The sequence below is a fragment of the Thunnus maccoyii genome, chromosome 15, assembly GCF_910596095.1.
Source record: "Thunnus maccoyii chromosome 15, fThuMac1.1, whole genome shotgun sequence".
In the NCBI taxonomy this organism is placed as follows: domain Eukaryota; kingdom Metazoa; phylum Chordata; class Actinopteri; order Scombriformes; family Scombridae; genus Thunnus; species Thunnus maccoyii.
The window spans coordinates 28,728,996-28,754,775 of record NC_056547.1 but is presented as its reverse complement, the minus strand read 5'-3'; positions in this window follow the sequence as shown (position 1 = coordinate 28,754,775).

The window sequence follows — 25,780 nt, the reverse complement described above, 5'->3', positions numbered from 1 at the left end:
CTAATTTCAACACAACCTCATGATGAAACAACCACATAGGTTGTGAGTGAGTGTCTTCTAATATGTTGCCTCTATCGGCAGTAACCATAAAAAATAATGATGTTTTATGGTGTGACAACACTGTGGTTAAGGTCTGGTTAGGTTTAGGCACAAAAACCACTTGGTTAACTTTAGGGAAAGATCATGGTTTGGGTTAAAATGATCACTTGAAACATGGTTTATACTTCCTTAAAGTTACACAACCTTCATCATCATGGCAACAGTAAACACCACAACATGGTGTTTTTAAAAAACTGTCCCGACTCGCAGTTGGAAAGTGACACTCGTGGTCGGAAATGTTGTCTCCTGCAGCTAAGTTCACTTTTTGTCATTTACTGTAATTATCTAGCCATCCAACCAACCTGCCTCCTGCCTAAGGCAAACTGTCAAATTATTTTGACGTCATCTGAACTGCATCACTTCCCCAGGTCATAATCACTACGGCCGCTAGATGGCATAAACTTAACTGTAAGTCAATGTTTTGCAGGCTGAATTTTAGAACTATACTGTCATTTTTCTTGTAAGAATGAGCTGCTTCTTCATGTCTGGAGGGCAAATACATTCTTGTACAGAAGGAGGACTGTGGATTTTGGCCCCCATCACTGACATTGTAAGTGCATTATAAAGGGATCTTCTAATGGTCAGTATGAACAGGAAGAATGATTATGGCAAGAAAAACCTATTTCAATGTTCATTTGGGCACCTGACTGTTGTATAAGACATACTTGAAAAATTGTGAACCCGTCCTTTAATGGGTCATATATTAAAAACCTAACGTTAGTTTTGTCAGTTGGCTCATTTAGCTCTTACAGTCCCACCTGGAAGTTACAAGGTATAAATGTTTAACATTTACTGTAATCTTTACATAAGAAGAAGCTTGTATGGTGCAACTGGTTTTCATTTAGTGATGCGTAAATCACAACATATTAAAAAAATTGAATATAAATATATGCGTGGATGGATGTTTTGTGAAGTAGTCAGTCAGAAAAAAATGAAAAGAAAAAGCAATTGAACATTTATTCCCCATGATTTGGACAAAATATCTTTCTGATGAACTGATACATCTTTCATTATACCTAACTGACAGAGTGCACCTCTATCAGATTACAGCCAACATTTCCTAACATGTAAATCACATTAAAGGAGTAGTTCCAAGTTTTTGGAATACAGTTATTTGCCTTCTCTCCGAGAGTTTGATACCACCCTCATGTCTGTGTGTTAGTATTGCCAGAACCAGGAGATGATTAGCCTAGCTTAGCATAAGGACTGGAAGCAGGGGGAAACAGCCTACATGGCTTGTTGCCCTGTAACACTTCTCTTTAGCAATATTGTAGTATTCTGAGATCAGATTTCAGAAAAGAAATAGGGCTGATGTTGGAATGTAGTTTTTCCTTAGCAATATCCACAATAATTCTAGAGAGAACTGTGTGTACAAAACTCTTGAAAACTAAATGTCAGTGACCTAAATGTCAACCACCTGATTGCCTTTGGGCCATCTGCCTCCTGCAGACCTACGTCTCTGCGGTATTGTGGAGAAGAAGAAAACAGCTCTGGATGAGAGTGAGTTCCTCCCTGTTCCCACACAGTCACTCAAGGTCAGTGTGGAGGCTCAAAAAAGACAGATTTCTCCCCAAGTGTGATAAGCCTCAGGGCAAGCGCACACATATTTCAGATGTTCTCTGATGATAATCGTCGACACTATACGGTGGCCTGGGGGAAGTGATTAAAGCACTTTGTCTTCAGTCATACCTACCTCGTCCAATCCCCGTCTCTGATCCCTATCTGAACCTTGCTGTTTGCCTAGACAATGCAGAGCACATCTCTCTGTCTCCCTCCATCTCCAAGTCTCTCTCAACTGCAGTGTTTATTCAAAACACTGGAGAAAAATGAGAAAAACCAAATGCCTGAGAAATATTTCAAGTTATGAAATGAGACTCACCAGACTTTTTATTTGTTACTGAGCAGAGAAGTGCTGTAGCTTTGCTGTTAAATCTACATGAGCTGAATGAAATACTACGGCAGATAATGTAATGTATGTAATCTAATGTTATGTTTCGAAGGCTGTGTCACCTGGATTGCTTTTTAACAAACCATAGTATTTTTAAAAATGCATTTAAGAAGATCAAAATTACAAAAATTGACAGTCTTGCTGGCAGCTCCTACAGGCTGCAAAGATCACTATAAATAGGTCCAATGGGTGTAGAAACATGAGCAGTCAGGTGATCAAAGTCTAATGGAAACATTTTTACCCAATCTGTCCATCTCTTTCTCTCTCTCTTTCTCTCTCTCTCTCTCTCCCTGTATTTCCTGTACCTACACTGTCCGTCAAATAAAGGTGAAAGCCTGAAAAAAGTAATCTTTTAAAAAAATCATCACAGTATACAGACTCACTTGTGCACAAATAATTTTCCTATGCAATGAGGGATTACTAGCAACATTACCGGATCATTCACTTTCAGTTTGAACTCAAAATAAAGAGGCTAAACCGAAGTGGACTGCTTACAACCTGAAGGATCCTCCCAGTTCAACAGTATAGCTCTTGATCCACTGTTTGGCATTAACAGAACCACTCCTTTCACTAAAAGAAGTGGATAGTTTAATGTCAATCAAACTATTTTTGGTTCAATGACTTTTGTAGAGCAAGACAGGTTTACCTGGGAAGGAAAATATTAAATTAAAAGTGCTGAAAATACTGCCTGCTTTTGTATATTTTTGCTGAATCCAAGCAGAGGTCACTGTTAGGATTTTGCTTTGTTGCATTTGGGATAGCTACTTGAAAATCAGGGATGTTCAGTGTAGTACTTTCTGAGGGCATAGAAGATCAAATACTTCAAGCAGAGGTACAAAGCATTGTAGGGGTTTGAACTCTTCTCAGGGGAGTGCAGTTGATTTGAAATGATAAAAATATCAAAGTTTGAGGTGTGAGCTGAGCAGCAAGAAGAACAAGGCTGGAGCAGGAGTGTGAGTATTGAGTCAGAGTCCTGGATCTTTGAAACACAACCCATGTTGCCAGAAGGAACAGATGATGTTTAATGCCAAAGTTTTTAAAATTAGTACTGTATGGTTTACCTTCCTTTTCCACTTTCCACTCAAATAAAAAAAGAAAGCAGGTCTCACTGGTCCATTTGCACTGACCATTGGTATTGGATGTAAATCTTGTGCTGTAGAATCATTCGGTGCTGGGCTGGGAAACATCGGCTTAGGTGCCCTCAACTTGGCTGCAGTAATATAACTAATAAGATGCATTAGCTTAATGCTCTACATGACATGACAGTATGAGCAGAGGTGGTTCAAACTGAACTGGTGAGTTTTGTTTCAACAAACACAGTGCAGGCTTCAGAGAGCTAGAATCTCAGCAGCTGTTCAAGTAGTCAGTTATACTGACCATCAACCCTGTCAGTGTGGTGTATTTTCATTAAATGTCATTGGTGTGCTTAAAGACAATATTAAGCTATGCAGATTGATTTTATAAGTTTATAAGCAATAAGGGCTAGTGTGATACAATTTGTATTGGTGTAGTTATAATCTCATGAACCATATTTAATCACACTGTACGTATAAAGGCACGGTAGAAGAATCATAATCATACACTGGAGAAATTTGAGTGTGTTTGTATTACATGTCACTTTGCTTGGGTCTGCTAAAGTCTTCACCTTTCAAAAATACTCTCTGGAGGAGATCAAGAAATAAGGGTGTAAAATGACTAGAATAACTTATAAAATAACTTATAAAAATAAAAGGCCAGAAGACAACTTGGCAATAATGGTGTAAAATGATTCCCAATACTTATATAAAAATTGGATATAATCAGGTAGAATTGAATATGCCAGTACATATCCTCAAACACCTCAAAACCTGTTTTGAAGAGTTTTGACCAACAACGAGTGACGGAGATAAAAGTAACATAATAATTGGTCAAAAATTAGGGAGGGTGGATGATAAGGTGTGACCTAAGCCGACCCAAGGGCATAAAAACAATGCCCCAAAGAAAAACCTTTGGAGTGATTTGGTTCTTTGTAAAAGTGCTGCTTGCTCTCCTTTTTTTTGCCGGCAATAAAAGAACACTTTGCTGCTTGGACCTCTGACTCCCTTTTTATTTTCAAGAGAGAGTTTTTTGCTCTGGTACCTTTTTCTGCAACAATTTGATACAAAATCAGCTCCAAATTATATTTTATGTTTGTTTCGGGTTTGACTGTCTGTGTGTTAAGTACAGAGCTGCAGTCAGGACATGGTTTGCCTAGCTTAGCACAAAGAATGGAGGCAGTGGAAACAGCTAGCCTGACTCTGTCCAAAATTTAAACAATACACCTACCAACACATCTAAATAGCATATATCAAACCTGAAAGAGAAATGTGAAAATGAGATTTTGTGGTTTACAAGGAAGTTACATACTGTACAGCCTGGTGCAGTGACTGTGCACAGCTGCCAAAAGTCATTACAGTGATGTTGCCAGGTTTGGTACCATTGCACCTCTACCAAGATCAAAACGAGGGGGGGAAGTCTGTTAAATCTGGTTACAGTTTCAATTTTTTCAAAGTAGTCCTTTAGTTCAAAATGCAAAAAGATGCCTCCTTTTGTTGGGGTTCATGTTCAGAGCATAGCCTATAGTTTCAGGTTGTCCAGTTTGTTGGATTGCAATCTGACAACATACCACTAGACCCCCTCTTTAACTCATTATGACACTTTTTAGAGCTCATCTACAGCTCACAATGGTTCCATCATTTATATACTGTTCACCACATATCCTTTTTAATCCAGTCTCTTGTTCTCAACACTAAGTTGCTGAAGCTCTTTACCTGTGCTCACCCATCAAATCTGGCAAATGGTGCAGAAGACAAAGATCCTGCCAATAAGTAATGGATAGACTGTTGTTTGTCAAGAAATTGTTCTGTCCTTTTTACATGTCTGTTCATGTATAGGGTACACAAATCTTTTTAGGTGTTGGTAGGTATATATTTTTAACTTTGGACAGAGCCAGACTAGCTGTTCATTCCTTCCTACAATCCTTATGCTAGGCTAGGCTAATCACGTCCTGACTTCAGGTTCATACACAGACATGTCATTGATATTGATTTTCTCATCTCACTCTAGGGAAGAAAGCAAAGAAAAGCATATTTCCTTTTCAACCCTCCTGTTGTCCTCAGGTCAATTTTGACCTGGGAGGACAACAGGTGTCATTAAGTACTGTCATCAAAAAAATTGAAATGGTTTTAAAACAGTATCCTGACTAAACTTTTACATATACCAGTCTGCCATAATCCAACAACATATTTTCCTCTGATCTCAACTATAGTTAAAATAATTCATAATTTCTTAGTCAGGATACTGTTTTGAAACCATTTCAATTTTTTTGATGACAGCACATAATGACACCTGTTGTCCTCCCAGGTCAAAATTGACCCGAGGACAACAGGAGGGTTGACAAAGATAATTGCTTGAACATTCTATATCAGTAAGCGTGTCCGTCACAAGAGCCTGTTAATCTCTGTAAGAGTGAAAGAGTGAACTAATATAGGCTATTTTCATTTCCAACTTTTTTTAATTGCAAATGCGTTCATTATTTGTTTTCCTTTTGGCAAATGCTTTATCCTACTCCACTCAACATGCACAGCTGTTTTCTTTATGCCATTGCCATGATGGCTGTTTGGAATGAGCAATAAAAAATGTAGCTGGAAGGTAAAATAGCAATATGCCCACAAAGTGTTCCACTGGTGCACATGTGGCATTAAGTTAGTGAGTCCTTTATGTCACAGCGTGCTATGACGATATGTAAAAGTTCAAATAGGGATCAGTTCAATTGGCCCTGGAAGCGAAGAGCTCTGCTCCGCTCTCTCTGCTGGTGTGCTGCTGGTAATTGATCTGGCAGCACTACAAACCATCTGGACTCCAGTCTCTTCAAACACAGTGGAAAAGACTTACCCTGCACTCACTCAGATCTGTTTGGATGGGCTGGATAGATCTGCATGGCTAGTGGGCACACAACCAGGCTGAAGGCTGCGTTTCTCAGAAGTGCCCTGCCTGCCTCTGTAAACACTGTAATAACTATAGAGCCAACATAGTTCTATATAACAGAACTATTAACTTTGATATCAGCGTGCTTACAAAGTACTATTACTCAGTTAGACGAAAGTGATGTCACATTATTGGGGTTGAGCTCAAAAGGTATTTTTTGATCTTGCAAACAGCGGACAAAAAGTGCTTCATAACGGTCCACTTATTTGCTTTTTTATGGAGCTTTCAACCGCATCATCTTCAGCAAATTCTCAGTTGTCATTGAGAGATTCTCCAAACATGAGATGTGGTTGAAAACTCAATTAAAAAAAGCTATTAAGTGGACCTTGAGTTGTGGGGTCTTTTGCTTATGTTGCTACGCAGTCCTAATTCTGCAGGTTAGCTTTTGAGTCGTTGGGTAAATAATAACAAAGGATGTTTGTTCACAGGTCCTTGTATCACTGAAGATGCAGGATTACTTTCACTGAAACTGTCTATGAATTAGCACATATGACTTTATGTTTCCAGCTCTCAGTTGTTGTAGTGTGAACAGCAAAAGGACTACAGCGAAAAGGCAACAGTGTCTCAGTGAGTTCTGAAAACCCTCACACTTGCAGTCTTCACTTTTGCACTGCTGACAGTCTTGACCACAGGTCAAGACCACAGGACCAAAAATATAATTGGGATGCAGCTTTTTCTCAAAGCCTTCTACTCTTGCCGGCCTGTTTCCATCAAAATAATACAACAGACCTCTGAACTCATAAAGAACTGAAGAACTGTGATAAATCCAATGTTAACAGACTAACAGTGGCTACGTCTTGGACAAGCTCTTGTATGTCCGAATCCTTCTCCCATTCTATGTATGGAACATAGTGTTAGTTCAGGTAGAGGGTGGGTCACATTCGGTTTGGATTAGATGTTACTTCATAAGAAGATTCTCTGTCATTCTGTCTCTGCCTCTGCATCAATGTGTGTCCTTTGTTGCAAGTAGATATGCAATGGCCACTGGGAAGCAGAAAAACAGAGCATAGCCAATGAGTTGCATTGGCCTAGTGAGCTAGCAGTCAGTAACGAATGAAACAAAGCAAAAACTTACAAAAGAGGAGCTTCTAAAAATCCAGAATGATTCCAGAAGGCATTTACATTGTGGACACATTCTGACCTCATTGTGACTACAGATGTTAACTTCCAACCTTCCACCACAACTCTTAAAGAGCATTGTGATCGCATGTACAAAGTTCTGTTCTGGATTATAACAGTTAAGACTGTGTTCAAGTTCAGCTTGGAAAGATGTTTGAGTTTATTAGCCACATTCATCTGGACGATATTCAACTGGTAAGGCAGATAATTCATGATTTGGTAGTTTGATAGATGACTGCAATGCATGTATTGCCACTAAACCTATGTATTGGCTAGTATATGATTTGTGCTGGTGGTGCCATAGTCTGTGTCTGTCTGTTGCCAGATCAGTTATTTTGTATGTGTGAGAAAGCCTTTCCAAAGCAAGCATAGAACTTTGTCTTTGAAAAAGAAATAACAAAAATACAGCCATGGGTCTTGGGTCTCAAATTTGGCAGGACAAGGTGGGTATGGGTTGGTTTCAGGCCTGTGCAGAACTCCTTTGTCAAGGACAGACAAATATGCCTGAAGTAGATAAATAAGGTCACAGATTAACGGGTGCAACATTTCTGACGCCCCCACTTCATAATACATACTGTGCTAAAGAATAAGAAAAATATTTTGCATCCGAGGAAGAAGCACAGTAAACAGCCAGAGGCTATCAGCTGTGAGAGGAGAGTGTCTTTGGTTCTAGATGTCTGGTCGTGTTTGGGCAGTAGAGCAGGCTGGGAATGGCAAGAGGGAAGTGGAGGCTGTCTGCTCAATGAGAGCGACTGTCTGCTCGAATCTGCAGCGGGCACACACATTCTGCAGCGGCCTGGTTAAGGGAGGCCAGCCTGCCAGAATGAAAGGTAATCTCAGATATCACTTTCAATAGCCCCAGCAGCGGGTGCGATGTAGAGGAGCTGTATCTAGCCTCCAGTGGATTAGGACTGAGTTCTCCTCAGAGGAGAAGTGACAGAGGAGAAGTCAATCTCTAGGGAAACCTCACTTTCTGTGTGCCTGTCCCTTTCTATCCGTGCCTCTGACTATCTTCTACTAGCAGTTTTTTCAACCCATCCTCAATTTTAAGAAACAATTCATGACAGTTTTGCATACATAAATGTCTGTCTCGATTCTGTGTATTAAGGAAAACTACACCTTATGACAAATTGGGTTTTTATCTTTGTTGCTCTTTCGAATGCCAATCATTTCTATTGGTTGTGATTATATTATACAATTGCTGTGATCTGGGAACACAGTGACATTGTCAGAAAGAAGAAACAGATCAGACAGGTTCTAGATAAACTCCAAGGTTAGCAGCTGGTAGGAAAAACAAAGGCCAACAGTAAAATAAATTCTCATTAATTGGTGGACACATTTCTGTACGTGCCAGTAAACAACATACAAGTACAGGTGATTGTGTGTCATCAGCACCTCCATTTGATGCAATTAACAAGCAATCTACAGATCATAACAAAACAGTAGTAAACTATACACAGATTATCTGTCAGACAATAGAAAGGAAAGGCTTCAGGGTGCCTTTGTGTCCTTGGTGTTATGACAACATCCCTGATTCAAGTCAGGCCAGGGACCTTTGTTGTATGTCATTCCCCACCCTTCATATCTAAACTGTCAACTGCCTAATAAAGGCATAAAATGCATAGATATATAAGCATATATATATGCAAAACATTTAGAATATATATATATATATATATATATATATATATAATGTCAGAAAATAACAAAAATACAACCTCAGAACAGAAGCATTGTTGGATCGTTGGGCACCATGTGACCTGATGATACAAATTTAAACTTCACTTAATTTATATTGTGTATTTATTGATTTCATCTCCTGTACAGTATGTGTAAAGATAATAATTATAATTGTAAATAATTCATTGTAAAATTGCAAAATTAACTTTTAAATACTTTCTGACATTATTTAAGCAAAACATTTAGAAAAGTAACCCTTCACTTTGACACAAACTGAGCTTGCACATTTGATGAAGACAACAAAATACAGAAATGTGTGTAATGAATTGTTCTTATGCCAAATAAGGAAGTATTTTATGTTTTGCTTGGTATATGCATGAAGAAATATATATTCATTTTGTTAACGAGAAAGTCACGGAAAAATAAATGTACAATTATCCTACAAACCTACATGCTAATGTTATTTATGTGTGGGTTCAGATCTCAGAGAGGTGGAACACACCGTTAGACCTCTTATAAGAAAACTTATTAAGTGCCAATAAAATAATTTAGTATACTTATTTGAAATTTAGGAGATGTAGTGTTACATAAAAACTACAGTAAATACCAATCATATAGAGTAATGGACATCCATTAGACTATATTTAACTGTGTTTTACAACTGCAGTGTATGAGACCCCAAAAAGAGGTAAGGTTTCATTTTCTGTAGCAGACCTCTGAAACATATCAAAAAATAATCAGTTCAAAATCACATTTATAAGCAATTCTCAAAAAATCTGGAAAATTCATCCAGAGTATTCAACTGATTTTGCACTCCTATAACATTGTCAGACTCACTATGGACAGTTTAAAAAAGGATCAAAATTGCAGCAGAAACTAAGATATCCTCTTTTTTATCCCGTGTATTCCTTGTCAAAACCCTGCACCCACATTACCCACAATGCAACTCAACTCAATTATCTTGATTGTACAGATTCAGGTGTGTTATGCTAGTAGTTAATGTAGCCTGGAGCTGCTAGCCTCCATCAGAGATGAGGAGTGGGCTACAGAGGTCTGGTAACCTCACTTCTTTCTAACTCCACACCCCCAGATTTTTTTTACTTTCAATCTTGTAGTCTTCAGCCCCAACTGACACTGACTCAAATGACATCACTTGAGGCAGTTTATCACATTTCACACAGCTCCCTCTGGATACACAAAAGGCTTTATTCTTTTTTCACATATACAGTAGTACTCTCCAACACCTGGAAACACACTTTGGAGTTTCCCTTTTGAAAACCCAAACAGAACATTATGGTTAAAGGATAATTCCAGTTTTGCACAATCTGGTCCTATTTTGGCCACCATTCCTGCCAAAAATCGCAATTTACTTACCAAGTTAAATGATTAGATTTGGGATGCAATGAGGATATTTTAGTTGTACTTCCATAAAAAGTGATGTAGATATTCTGGCCTGTATTTATCCAATTTGATTGTCTGATTGCTCATGTTTCTTTTCCTGTTGGAGCTATTTGTAGCAATGTCACTGCATTCCAAGATCTCAGAAATTACGTTTGGTGAGAACAATGTTATTATAACCTACGCAACCGATGGCCAGAGCTACAAACATTATACCCAAGTTGTAATAAACTCTGTGTAATAGACTCTGTTTGTCAGGCAGTTGTTTAGAGAGAAAATCCTATGGCACAAAGGACATAATTAAAGTTGCTCAGTGTAGCATTTTAACATCAATACCTCATTATCATTTTGGAGGCAGAAGTGCTGTAGTGATGAACATGAGAATGCAGACACTGCTAATTTCCTACTACTACACAATCACAGCCTTCCTTGACCTACTCCTCTGAAACATATCTATATACAATTTGATGACATTTATGATCAACATATACCTCTTTCAGCAAACTGTATATATAAGTCCATCTCTGAGATGGCATGTTTCATGCATAGCCTATAATGAATAACAAGCTTCTGTCTCAGAGGATGGCTGTTGTATGTGTTTAAAGCTATACTCTCTGATTTTGTTACAGCAACCATCAACATGACAAATCCTAAATCCAACCTTTCAACAGCAAATCATTGTATTTCAGATTCAGTAGGATGTCCACACACTGGACTTTAGCTCCCAAAAAATTAGACTTATTGGATTCCAGATCTGTTACTTATTCAGGGCTTCCAATTCTCAAGCATTGACTGTAAGATTCACACAATCGACACTTTTCAAACACTCTCACAATACATGTCCATTTTCTCACATAATGAAAAACAAATTCATAACCGATAACGTTGTGGTGCAAAAAGACGACACTTGACAGTGCACGGACAGACAAGACAGAGCAGCACAGCGCAGCAGCACCGTGCATCAGCGAGTTATTCAGCAAGAAATATACACAAATTTTACACTTTTATGTGATGCATGTATGCTGCTCAGAGCTGCCACCCTATGGCGGCTCATGGCTCATTTCAATTACTGACCTCACAGATTTCAGTCATGTTAACTTGACAAGTATACAATGGTCATTTGTCTAATTTTATGAATTCGTTACTCAGGATCTGTTGGTGTAAAGTCGGTGTAAAGCATTGCAGCACTAAACAAGGCCAGGGAGAGGTCCAGTGGGTAAATTTACCTCAAATAATGCTCATTTTATTATGAACAAAATAAGTATTACTAAACCCAGGTTTATCAAATTTATTTGTTGTAGAAAATGAAGTTGTATTGTAAAATTATTACCCAAACTGTCATTCATAAACATCCATCTGAGTTTATAGACTGAGTTACTGCAACCAGTTGTTGTTACCTAAGATGTATCTACATCTAAAGCCACAAGTTGTTTCTTTATTTCTGTTTGAATACAGATTAAACAAATGAGATACAACATGTTAATTACTGAGCTTTAGGGATGCTGGTAGGTGTGTTTTTTACTTTTAATACAGCCAGGCTAGCTGTTTCCAGTATTTATGCTAAGCTAGGCTAAACATGCCCTGTGCTTGGTGCACAGACATGAGAAATATTGACTTTTCCATCAAATTATATGTAATAATACCAAGTAAAATACATGGTATTGTGGACTTGTGAGTGATGGTAAATGTGTTAAAGCATTTGTTATCATCAAAAAGCAAAGTACATTCAAAGGGAGCAGCACTATTTCAGGCTGTAAACAGTCTGCCTCTGTGGGAAGCAATACATCCTACTTCTCAGGCTTTATCTGTAGCAACAGCGTGACCTCTGTTGGTGAAGCAATCTTCATTCCAGTCAAGGTCAACCTGCAGATGTAGTGGATTCACCCAGCTGTCCGTCTTCCAGGAAGTAAAGAAAAAAAATCCACCAAAGCTGACCCATTAACTGGGACTCCCAAAGCAGAAGAAGAAAAATAAGGAGATGAGAGGAGAGAGGAGGAAGAGGTGTTCGGCGGCAGAATCAATCTAGCGTTGGCCGACTGCAGGCAGTCATGGATTCGTGCGACTCACAGCCTTGTCTCTCATCTCCAAGTGACAGTGCAGAGTAATGACTGGTAATGCTTCACTGTGATTACCCAGTGTCATTTTTCTTCTCACCGCATTCACACTCCACGAGAATGTTTTATCTGGGTGCTACAGCAGTGTGTGTGTGAGTGTGTGATTGAGTAAGCGAGTGAATGAATGAGTGAGTGAGAGAGAGTGAGTGAGTAAGACGGAGAGTGAGAAAGGAGTAAAGGAAGTAGAGGCAAAGAAAGCAGAGTGTTTTATCTTCTCTGGCAGTGTGTTATGGTACCTGCAACGCTGGAAAACTAAATTGGTGTCATGTCTGTTTTCCTTTTTGCAGGATGCTGTCAGAAACTTTTTCCTAGTAAAAAAGCTATTTTGTCTTATTCTACAGTACCTGTGGTTGTAGATTATTCAAAACCATGTTAGACAGGAGAAAAAGACTAGTGTAAAGTCTCACCAGCAGGTAACATTATATTAATATATATGTATAATATTCAAACAACAGGAATAAGGAATAATTTACAATGATTCATCTTTTCATTTTCAGTGAGCTGAATCATTCATGTCAAATTGGAAAATAATACTTAATCAATACATTTACAAAAATGGAGATTGAATCTAAAAGGTATTTTTAAGATAACATCTAAAGATGAATTTAATTGAGACAGAGAAAGCTTACTTTTAAGTAAACGTGGTTCACTGTGCATCTTCCGGCAATGTGCAGCTGAATCAGATGCTTCTCAGATCAGGGACAACAAACTTCATAGAGAAAAGACTGGAACACACTGATTAATTTGTAGCCTTTAATAGTGCAAGCAGACTAACATTTCGACACTACCATGTCTTCATCAGAGTCGAAAGATTTACTTCTCTCTCTCATGGGTTACATGTGTACTGTTTAGCATCTATCCTGTATGAAACGTTCCTCATTCCATCATTCCTGATTCATTTGAAATATAAACCTGAAAATCTATAGAAAAACAACAGACTGGAAAACAGTTTGAAGGAAAATTCAGTTACCTTCTATTAAGTACAATTAGCTGTTCATTTTATCATTATCCAAGGTAGAATTTGTCACCTCAGAAATTATTTTTTAAATGTATTTTATAGCTCACGGAGAGCATATTCATCACTTCTGGGGAATCTGGATTAACAAAGTTATCCAAAAAATACAAATACAAATGTATAAATAATGATAAAAAAATACAAATAATACATGTATTTGTGCAAAATATAGAATAAATACCATTGACCATGTACCATAGTGACATAGACTAGGCTTAAGAAAACACACATAATCAATAGGGAAAATACTCCATATTATTATGGAGTAAATTTAATTATTTATTTTAAAAATTGGACATTAATAAGATCACAAGAGCAATAAAAAAGGAATACATTTGGAAGTCAATATCAATACACAATGTGACAACAAGAGAATCAGAAAAAACAATAAACATATATGAATAGTGTGAACAAGCCCTAAGCTAAAACATCTTGGGACAGATGTTTTAAGGGTTTTTAGAAGTTTTTGATCCTGTATTAGAAAGAAAAACGGAGGACCAATGAAATAGCAGAAGAATTTAAAGTGCATTATGTTCTGGAAATAATCACCCCCTCCAGCTGTTTAGAGATTTGGGTAAATGTCATATTGTCTGTTGTACATTCATCATGTATCTAATATCAGTGTCAGCCACTTAGTAACTAAAGGGGAAACTATGAGCATAGTTACCAGTGGCTTTACGTCTACTGTTCTGAGATCTGTTTCCTTCAAAGTACCAGCGTCTCTGCATGGAGTTGATCTTATGCACTGCAGCACCACCATATGGCCCGTACTGCAGCCAGCCATCCCTCCATGAAGCTGGGAGAGAGGCGAGGAGAAGGAGCGGCTGAGCCTGAAGGCCTGCTGATCCTGGCCCACCTCTTACTGTTCCTTATTCAATTAATCAAAGCCTTGATTAGGCTAACACTGACTCCCTCAGGTAATGATGAATGGGCTGCTGGAGAAGCTGAGCAAGGAACTCTGCATACTGCATGTGTGGCCTTGGATGATGGTGGCAGACGGGCCTGGAGGCAGGAGGGTGGTGGAGTGGTCGAAGGGTCGACAGGGAGGTGAAAGTTTACTGTATTAGACCTGCCAAGAACAAGAAAATTTAAAGTGCTTCACAAAAGACTTATTTTTAAAGAATAAAATACAACATGAGATGAAAATAAGCTAAAATTGAATAAAACAGAAAAAAATACAAGTACAGTGCAGTTTCAATGCTGTAAAAGATATGAATAAAAGGTTTTAGGCCTTGAAAAGAACCAAGAGTTGGAGAAGACCTCACATTTTCTGGAAGTTTGTTACAGATATGTGGTGTTTAGAAACTGAACACTGAAGACAGTAAGCAGACCTGTCCCAGAAGATCTGAGAGGTACTGTGCTGTACTGTGCAAAGGTTTTAGGCACTAAAAGTAAAGAGAGGATGCTTTCAAAAGTAATGTCATGAATAGTTTTTATTTATCAATTAACTCCAGCAGCTTTGCCTTTAAAACAGCAGCAGTTCTCTTCCATACACCCGCTCACAGTTTTTCAGGTACTTGGCAGGTCGGTTTTTCCTGCATCTTTGAAAAGTTGCCACAGTTCTGTGGATTTAGACGTCTCAGCTGCTTCTGTCTCTTCATGTAATCCCAGACTGACTCCAAGATGTTGAGATCAGGGCTCTGTGGAGGTCATACCATCTGTCGCAGGACCTCCTGTTCTTGTTGCTGCAGAATGAATTTGGGACTGATCAGACGCCGCCCTAGTGGTATTGAATCATGGATACGAATCTAAATATCTGAAGTGCCTAAAATGTTTGCATAGTACAGTATATATACAAAAATAAGTAGATAATGTGTGCAATTCTGGCACCATCCTCCACATAATTATGGTAAGATATTTTGTTGTTTCCCATAATCTAAGCTTGAGGGAGCATGTATTGTAAAAGAGGAGGCCTGAGAATGGAGCCTTGGGGTATTCCATATCATTTTGACTTGTCATAGGAAAATCAAAGACGTTAGTAATAACATTAACAATTGTTCCATGCTATCCAAATGGCCAGTAATGTCAGTGTGACAGTGTGCCAATATACACAATACCAGGACCTCAAAACTGAAGTAGTTAAATTTAATTTAGCCATCATTAACTTTATAAGTTACACCTCTGCTTTTACTACTGTGACATGGGATGGTGCTAGAAAGTCCCACACAGGTCATTGGTTCAATCCCCGGAGTTGCTGGGAAGGTATAAGCTTGGCTAGAGTTTAAAATGGGTTTAACAGATAGGCTGCCACTTGAACCAGTATTGACAGAAAAGTATAGTAATGGGAATATGGACAATAAAGTCAATATCTAAAAAACGTACACAACTATCTTTTAGAAATCAGAGGAACAACACTTGAATTGATGATGTTGTCAGATACTTTTGGAGTTGGTCCATTGCCACTAAATCAGTGACATATTCCATGAGCTCATGGAGTTTTTTAAAGATATTACATCCAAATGAGTTTCATTTGAATACTGGGCCTCCAGCTGTGAAACAGAAAATGTACCCATATATCCCAGGAAAATCACCATGGCGGCTGGCACGGTGTCCTGGGAGTTGTTCCATTATTCACTGTCTGTGGAGCAGCTCCAGCATTTGTCTCCAGATGACATCATTAAATCTTGTTTCTCTGCTGATCAGCTTAAAGAGAGACTTGCTCAAATTCACAGTTTACAATTTAGCAGTGCAAAATTGACTCGCAGAAAAAATGAAAGGCCCTCTCTTGAGCCAGCATTTGGTTTGTCCATTCTAGGCTACTGTATAAACATGGCAGTGCAACATGGTGGGCTCTCATGCTGAGATGACAGCATGAATTCTTATATCTTAAAACACATCTGGAGTTTGTGGCCACATGAATAAGTTCTTTTCACCCGACTGCTGCATGCTAACCTAGACTTCCTCTCCTACAACCTCAAGGACCTGTTCTACATGTGGAAGCTCATCATAGGTTACAATCACAAACTTGCCACAAGTAGCTTGTCACACACAATCATACTCATGAACTGTGAGCTGGTTGTCTTCAACAGCCCTCTCTGGGCGAGTTTGTTAGCCAGACATTGATTCTCATTTTCAACACATGCACATATATCTATCCTTGGTCTGTGATATAAAAAGGCCGTCTTCTGTTAAACTGTCTGTAAGACATGGAGAGATGCTGTTCCACCTCTGTTTGATATTGTGCTGGAGCTCAGTGAGGAGCTTTGTCAGAACTCTTCTTTGCATTTTCTGTTTATTTTTGGTGATGGTGTCTTTTTTCCCAGATAAAAGATGACTGTTTTCATCTCTGGACAAAAAATTGATAACAGCTTGTATCCTCTCTGCTGACAGTTTCTTGTACCCTGTTTGCTTGAATTTTTCACTTAGGCCTACTCTTTATCTTGCCATTAACCTCTTCTCACTTTTCCCGAATTTATCATTGAGTCTCATCTCTGCTAGCTGTTTCCTCCGATGTAAGACCTGCTTTTTCAGTTTATAGTTCTCTTTCTGCAGTCTTTTGCAACGTTTCTCTGCTGAATGTATTCCTTCCCTGATCTCTCTCTGGTGTGGAGGACGCTGGTGGATTAAAATCCTCATTCAGAGGTAAGGGGTCTACCACAGCTTGACCTGCATTTTCTGGCTGCTCTTGCGCTACATCTACATCAGCCAGAACTGGTGGAATGTTCTCCATAGATGATGGTGTAAAGTCAGCATTTGCCATCTTTCTCCTTTCTCGCTGCGCTGGATGCAGCACTCCATTTCTCTCTCTGCTTCTTTTTCTCTCCATCTCTTGCAGCTCACTTGACTTTACATATGGAATCTTTCCCTGCTGTTTTTTTTTTTCTGGTAGCTGAAACAGTAACATAATATAGCATCATGCCATGAATCTACGATGTATAGTCTATTTTATTTTGGACTAATGATAGGTGACAGCAGATGCACATTTTAATGATGACTTGCATTTCCTCCAGGTAATGAAAATCACACAAGAGCAATATGTACTTCATGTTGCTTTATTTATACTTTTCATTTTTAATATTTTTTAACATACTTTTTTCTTCTCCTAGCAAGGTACTCTGCTCTTGCTGCAGGGTCAGAATTAATACACTGCCTATGGCGAACAGTTTTTACTTTGCTTGGCAGAGGTATCTGGTAAAATAAAGCTAAACAGTAACAGTAACATAATTACCAAAGTGAAATTACATTCTCTAACCTTTTTTTTTTGCATAGTTCTCATATTTTACAAAGATTAATCATAAACCATTGTTTCTGAAACAATAATAAGAAAAAATGACTCAAATTGCATAAAAATCTACTCCAAATAATACTAGAATAAAGTTCTTTATGTATGTAAATCATCAATTGAATATAAAGTTAAATAATTTAGAATAAAAACAATAAGATCAATGATTGGTCATTAGGTGCACACATTCACAGCTCATTCATGACTCTGTCTGGCTGATGATTGGTCCACTGAACGTCCCACCCACTGAATCGTCAATCCAGAGAGCCACATTAGCTCCAATTCACTGAGAAATACTGGCAGCTCTCTTAAAGGAGAGGAGTTAAGGTCCATCCAAAAAGTCACCAGATATGTGACTGGCTGCTTTTTTGAAAAAAGTTGCTAAAGGGGTCTGAAAAATTGCTAAATCTAGTGACAAAGTTGCAAAGTTGGCAACACAGCACTACATGATATTTTCAAGGTCAGTCAAAATTTACAGGCACAGAATTGGCCACCTGAATAAAACAAGCCAGGTTCCCACAACAGGTCAATATGAAATTTATAATCAAAATATATATTTGTAGAAATAACTTCATTGAACTTTTTAACTTTTGAATGGGGATGAAACAGCTCAATGGTGCGGCTCTTCTAGACTTTCAAACTGTGATCAGACTGAACGGATCAAATTCTTTTAGTGAGACGAGTCATTTCATGAGGGTTGTGATGCTCAAAAAAATTATCCACTGATTTCTTTCACAATGTGAGTGTATTGGAAAAAGTCTTTTTGGGCCCGTTTTTGCTCGTTTTTCTGATAAATTTGTTTTTAATTAGTTATTTAACAATATGAAATGGGGGTGTGTTGTTTGACATGATTGACAGCTGTGACAGCTGAGGAGGGCTGTCCCTACTGCGCAGACTCTGGCTCCAGATGACGTCAATGAGATGACAGCGCCCGGAAAGGAGATATTTTGGCTTCACTTTTGCATAGCGGTAGTTAGTGGAGACACATTGTCCATATTAATATACAGTCAGTGATTGCACCACATGATTTTTCATAAAATGGACATTGTAGAAAACTTTATCAGAGAAGGTTTGTCTGTATATTATGAATTATAATATAATTGCAAATGCTTTGCAATTTTGTACAGGACTACAAAACACTTTGGAAATCATGAATTTCACTAGATTTGGAGTAATTTCAAGGAAGTTTTCAAAACAGCAGTCATGGCCAGACGGTCAAACCACATGATATTTTGACACAATTAAGTCATCTAGTGGCCATAGTAATTATGACCTGAGGAGGCGACGCAGTTCAGATGATATCAAATTAAATTGACAATTTGCCTTATTAGTTGGAGGCAGGTTGGGAGGATGGCGAAATAGTTTGATAGGAAAAAGTGGACATAGCTGCAGGAGACCATCGTTTGCTTCCCGTTTGCTTCCCTCCCGCAACTTTGGGGTGTTTACTGTTGCCACAACAACAAATGTTTCATAACTCTAAGGAAGTATGAACCACATTCCAAGTGATCATTTTAAACCAAACCATGATCTTTCCATAACCCTAACCATGTGTTTTTTGTGCTTAAACCTAACCAGACTTTAACCACAGTGTTGTCACACCATAAAACATCATTATTTTTAACAGTGGTTTGTAAAAGTTTTGGAAAGCAGCATATTAGGTCCTATGGGTCATTCTGGAGTGCATTACTATGGCTGCTAGATGGTGTATAAATGTAACTACATGTCATTTTTTGCCGGCTGAATTTTTGACCTATACTGTCATTTCATTATGAGGATGTGTTTCTTTTTATGCATTTAAACCTTTTTTTTAACTGAAAAAAAATGTAGTTGGGCAGAAAATTTTGGCATCACATCATTGACCCTCCCCTGTTCGAAATAATGCTTCCTTGTTTGCCTATTCCTTGATTTTTTTTTTTGACAGCTCAACAACATTTGTGTTTTGCTCTCCACTTCTCCAGAGTTCTTCCCACTTCTCAGAAAAAGTGATATCATACACTTAATATTTCCAGTCATTAGCATTTTGCAATTTTGCCATCGTTCTTGAGCAGTTGTTATAAGACAACCTGTCATAGATGGTAGTTTAACAGCATCAAAAAACAGTAAAGCAATGACAGGAAATAATTAGTAAACAGAAGCAGTATTTGTGGTACAAAGAGAAATGTGAACAATGCTTCTTTACTTGACTCAGCCATTATTTGAATACTGCCTTTTATTTCAGAATTTAACATAGTTGAGTTGTATTTAAAAGTGGATTTTCCCTGTAATGCACAACATTGTACCTGTTCACTTTGAATATTTAAATAGGCATAATGCCCATTTTGACTGAACGACAATTCTGAGTCACTACAGGAACAAAACTAAGATACTATGTGTATAAGTGGTCTGTACACCACAAAACTCAAATCTACAAATGGCAGATTCTTGACATTACTATTGAACATTTATAAAGCACACACGTGTGGCAAAGAATTATTTTCATGGCACTTTTCATTTCAGTGTAAAAGTCAACTTGCAACAAATGTCATACTCACCACACTGCTGCTATGAGGTTTTTTGTTGTTTTTTTTTTGTTTTTTTTTTTTTACCAGAAATACTTTTTACATTCACTGAATAATTCCAATAGCGTCTATACTTGGCTGTTTTTTGTTTGTTTGTTTTTTTTTAATTTATTTAATTTTTCACTTTAAAAGCCACCCAGGATTACAGCAGGAGGGATTATGCCCTTTAAGCCACAGGATGTCTTTTAAATGTCTGCAATTAAGTTGCTTTGATGGCAGCTTAACAGTAATAGAAAAAACAGCAAAGTAGAACTGGCGTAGACAGAATTAGCCTGGCAATAGTTATTCAGCAAAAACTATAGTGAGTAGGACAAGACTCCATTGTTGTGCTGATGGAATTAGTTGTGTGGGAATGTACATTATACTGACTTTATCAAGTTAGAGGAAAAACAACAAGAAAAAAATGTAGGAGGTTTTGAGTTTACATCAACAACAATTAATATCAACTTAAAATGGGAGCAGAGAATGAGGCTTCCTACTATGTTAAAATATTAGAGATGTCCCTGTACTTTACCTTGTGTTGTTCACCTCAACCAGCTGCTGTTGCAGTGCTCTCTTTTACAACAGCCTACAGTGTAGCATTTCTTTGCATATGCACATGAAAATTAGAGTGTGTCAATGTGTGAGTTGAGTTCTGACAACCAGATTGGAAAACACACAAATTCATTAATCTCCAATGTTAAGAAATGTGTTATCTCACCTCTCTTTTTTTTATTAGCAAAGAGTAGCAGTGTACAAAACATTCAGGTGGCAGCTTCTCATTGTTTACTGGCATCTACCATCACTTTCACCAACTAAAACAACAAAGATGGATAGCTGCAGATCACATCAGCTGTAGTAATGTTATTTTTTTGAGGAACTTGACAACATGTAAAAAATTAACCTCTGCCATTGCTGGGTTTGTGTGCTCTCTGATCACGTCATGTCAATTCCGGGAGTCATTTTCTCCCAGTTAAACTTTCATTCATATCATATCAATAACTTAAGATGAACAGCTTCATAGTTTTGAACTAGGACCCTTATTGTTTAGATCAAGTAGTTCTTGCAAAATAAGGTGTGCTAAATTTAGGCTACATCTGTTATTTTAATCTGCTACACTGCATATATTCTGCTACTATGTATATAATTATTTCAAGATGAATTAAATTCCATATTGTCTCGTTACTAGGTTATAGTATGAGTGAGCACCGGGCACCTCTGTCTTTTAGATAAATATAAGTATCAGTTTGGGCTCGGTATCAGCAGATACATCATTAAGATTTTGGCTGAAATAGCCTGATCGGGACATTGCTGCAAAATATACTCATATTGAAGTAATGGAATGGTTCTCTCTGCATCTGAGGAATATAAAGATCCCTGTATATGAGGACTCATGCTCTACTGTTGTAACTGATAACTGACTTTAATATCTTGAAAATGGGAGAGTCAGTGACAATAAAAAACATGCCCACTTCTAATTTCATCTCAATTCAAATACAAGAACAAAAAACAAATCTGTCAAAACAACAAAGGTACAGAAACAGATGACGTCTGTGAACCATAAGGGGCATGACATCTTATTCATTGTACTTCATTGTCCAGAAAACAAAGTCGGCCAGATGTTTGATCCCTCTGGGCCTTGTGAGCACGGTTGGACGGCAAGAGCATCCAGACTGTCTCTGCCAAATGCAAAGGAAGACCCCCAACTCTGAGATCCATGCAGCAGGCTGCGGTGGTCTGGCTCTCGCTCTGCCCACCCTGCCAGATGGAGGGCTAATCACAGGAACAGCATGCAGCTAGAGCCCGTGAGTTAGCCCTGCCTGTCTGGACACAATGCAGGATTCTAAGCTCTGTCTTTCACTGTACTGGACTGTCACACTGCTGTTTGCTGGGTCCATCTGTCTTCCTCATTCTCTGGGTCCTTTTTAGAAGTTTGCCTGACTGCACACCCTGTTTCCTGTCACTTTGTTGCTTATTGTACTCAAACATTAGAGAAATCCACAGAGAAATTCTAGAATAACTCAGCGGACAGCGAACAAGAGGAAATGTTTATGAATCTCTTTCATTCCAAGAGATGCAGACCCAGTTATGTTTTGTTGTCAGCTGCTGAGTATTCTCCAGAGAGGAGCAGTTGCAAGAGATAAGAGGGACTATTCGAGGTCGATGGTATTGAGCCTGGATTCCTGTCCCTGACGAGATTAGCTGGCAGAGAGAGACAGAGATGTTAGCTAAGCCACAATTTGAAAAGAATTGCAGATTATAGATTATCTGTAACCTTGTTGTCCCCAGAAAGCCCCTCTTCCTAACACTTATCTGTCAAAGACACAATTCCATCATGATGAGATTGTATGTGCTCATTTTCTCTGTAAATCACAACGCAGGTGTTCATGAACAGTATTTCAAATACAGGATGACAGGGATGGGCATTGGTGTGTATAAAGGTAATGTGGTTTTTGATTTTCAGGACATTCTCTAAGCAAAGACATTAAAAACCTTCATCTCAAAGTAATATAATAACAATAACTCAAACATGATTGACGTGGCCTTCATCAGGAAATAGTGAACCCAATTACAGGTTTAAAAACTTTGAATCAGGGCCATATAACAAGCTGAGACATTTTGCAGCTGTTTCATACACAAATACAGCATGTCCACTCTCTTCTTTGTTGGCCAAGCTACATGGGCCTAATGCAAGAAGTACTCAACACATTCACTCTTAAATGGCATGTAAGTGGCATGTATGTTTTCTCATACTTTGCTCTTAGGTATAAACAGAATTAACGAGTGATTCAGACCTGTTGCACAAGTTTTGAACGGGCCTGAAATTGAGTTTAAATATGATACTGAAATTTAAAAAAACACTGAATTAAATAATTGAAACAACTTAATGCAAAATTAATATTCTGTTCACCATATCATCATCATCATCATTATCATCATCATGGCTGCCAGTTTACCATTAGTTTTGTTTTTTTTATATTTTCATTTTTATTGTCATATATATATATACATATATATCATCACAGCAGCTCCTACATGTCAGTAGTTGTAAACAGCTGCCTCAGTGTCTTTCTGCAGCTCTCTGTCCAGTATCATCTTGTGTTGCAGCTGACAGTGTAACATCACCTACTGTGGGCTACAATATTCTCTCCTCTAGTATCTCTGACTGTCACATGACTGTCACATTATTCATGGAGTGCTTTGCTTTATTTATTTACTTTTTATATCAAAAAACAAACATGAAAAAGTGGTGGAAAAGAAAATACACATGTATAGGGCATCATGATACTACTACCATTACCACTAATAATAATGCCAACTAGGGATGTGCAGAGATCCCAGTATTTGTATTTGTATCTGTATTTGTTGAGGCAGCAAAATTATTTGTATTTGTATTTGTATTCGAATAAAAGTGGAAAGAGGCTTAAAAATACTGTTTTTGTTTTTATGACACTTTTAATTTTTTAAATATTAAAGTGTTACAATAAGTGCTCATGAATAAACTACCTTAGGAGGGGCGTCCCCACAACAGGTCTTGAACTGGAGTCTCCCAGATCATAGACAACTGTGCTGATTACTGAGCTAAAACTTTACTCATCGCCTCATTGCAGACAGGCCTCTACCTATTTATACACCTGTAACACAGAGACAGCACACCGTATAATGTGTAGGGAAGAACTTCAAAGGCGATTATTGCTTTGCATTTTTCATTTACTGCCTATTTTTTACAACCTAACTTTGTGGAAAGGAGAAGGGGAACAACAGGTTATGGAGAGTCCCTTGGGAGCACTTTGCTTGTGTCAGTAGCTCAGATTTATCTCTGGGGAACATCCCCAACAAATAATTTTTAAAATATTTGTATGAAACAAATATTCGTATGAAACCCACTATTTGTGCTTTGCCGAATAATGTATTTGTATTTGGGCACACCCCTAATGCCAACTTGCCCTGGCTGCAGGAACAACCAGGGAGGCCAGGGCAATTCTTGTTCTTTGTTTTTCTTTTTTCTCAAACCTTTCTAATCTTTATCTTACACGGCATCATTGCCTTGGGCCGCCCCCATAGCATAGGGAGCTGGTCCATTGTAGGTCATTCCCAGTTTCTCACACTGGGCTGCCGCCAGATCCTCTGATAAGGAACCAGTGCATTGTGATAAAGTTATTATATTATTGTAATGTTTCTTTTCTTTGTAGTTGGGTGGAATGCTTTGTGTTAGAATGATGTTTTTATCATCTAACTTCATGTCAGACTGCATATTCCCTCTTTACTGCTGAGGACCGCTCTACTATTAATATTTTCTACTTGTTTTGGGTCCATTAATACCATTACTGACACTGCTAACTGCCATCTTTGTTATGATTGTCTGCTGATTTCTGAAAGCAGAACTTGAATCTTTGCTTTGTAATGTTCTTTTTACTCTTTGGTAACATTTTATGAATAAAACCAGATTTACTACAAGTTTGTCCAGAGAGTTTGTTGAATCCAACTTGGAGCAAACCTCACAGAGAAAAGTCAGAGAGATTTGGGATGAGAATACAAAAATATTCTTGCATGAGGCCTATTGTCTGGTTATCTGTCTCTTCATTGGTTCATTCCACACTTTGGATCAGAACAAGAAAGTTTGTCAGGTACTGGCTGGAATTGAGTTTGCTAAAGCCACCATCAGACCAAGCTCCACTTCATTATCATTACTTTACATGGATCATTACTTTTATCCATTAGAAGGTATCTTAAAGGGGACATATTATGCTTTTTTCTGTTTTTCTGTTATTTATATACTGTTATGATGTTGGATATTGATGTTAAACATGGCCAAAGTTCCAAATCTTGAAGTTAAAATATGAAGAAATGCTCCCTGTAAGTCACAAGTCCAGTGTTCAACCTGCTCTGAACGCTTTGATTTGCAACATTTTTTTCTACCTTGCCAACAAGCTGATGTCAGATCATCATGAATGCTTGTGCACTCTTTGTCTCTGACTTTGCTGAGCACATTTATGCTCCCAAAAGGATGAAAGCTTTTTATTGTGGACACTTACTGACACTTGTTCTTGTCTTCCGAGAAAATGTATTAATTGGAAACAACACAATATACTGTACAACATATAATCTAATGAGTAGAGTGCCATGAAATTTTTTGAGCACATGCTTCCAAGCTGATGAACACCTTTAATGATCACCATGTATTCCCTAGTGCCTCCTTACATTTTTAGCCTCACTGTTCTAAGAATAGCATAATTGTCTGAATGTTCCCTGGGGGTCATAGGCATGCCTTTTGACTGTTATTTTTGTCTTTGTTCTTATTTGTGTGTATCGTATACACTCTATTGTATTCCACACTATGAACCACACCTACTTATAACCACAGTAAGCCATGTCTGTAAAAGGCAGGCAATCATTGCAGAGCACCAGTCACTGTTGTCACACTTCTCTCCAGCCTCAACTCCACACTGTAGCACAGTGACAGACATCCTACTGGGACACAGCCCTGACTCTCTCTTTTTACTAGCCAGTACAATCTTGCAATTTCTATATTATTGTTATATCAATGATGCTTCATAAATCCTGATGTAGTGTATCATGGTCCATATAATTGGTTAAAGAGAACAAGAAGTGAATCTGCACTGATTTTACTTTACAAGTACA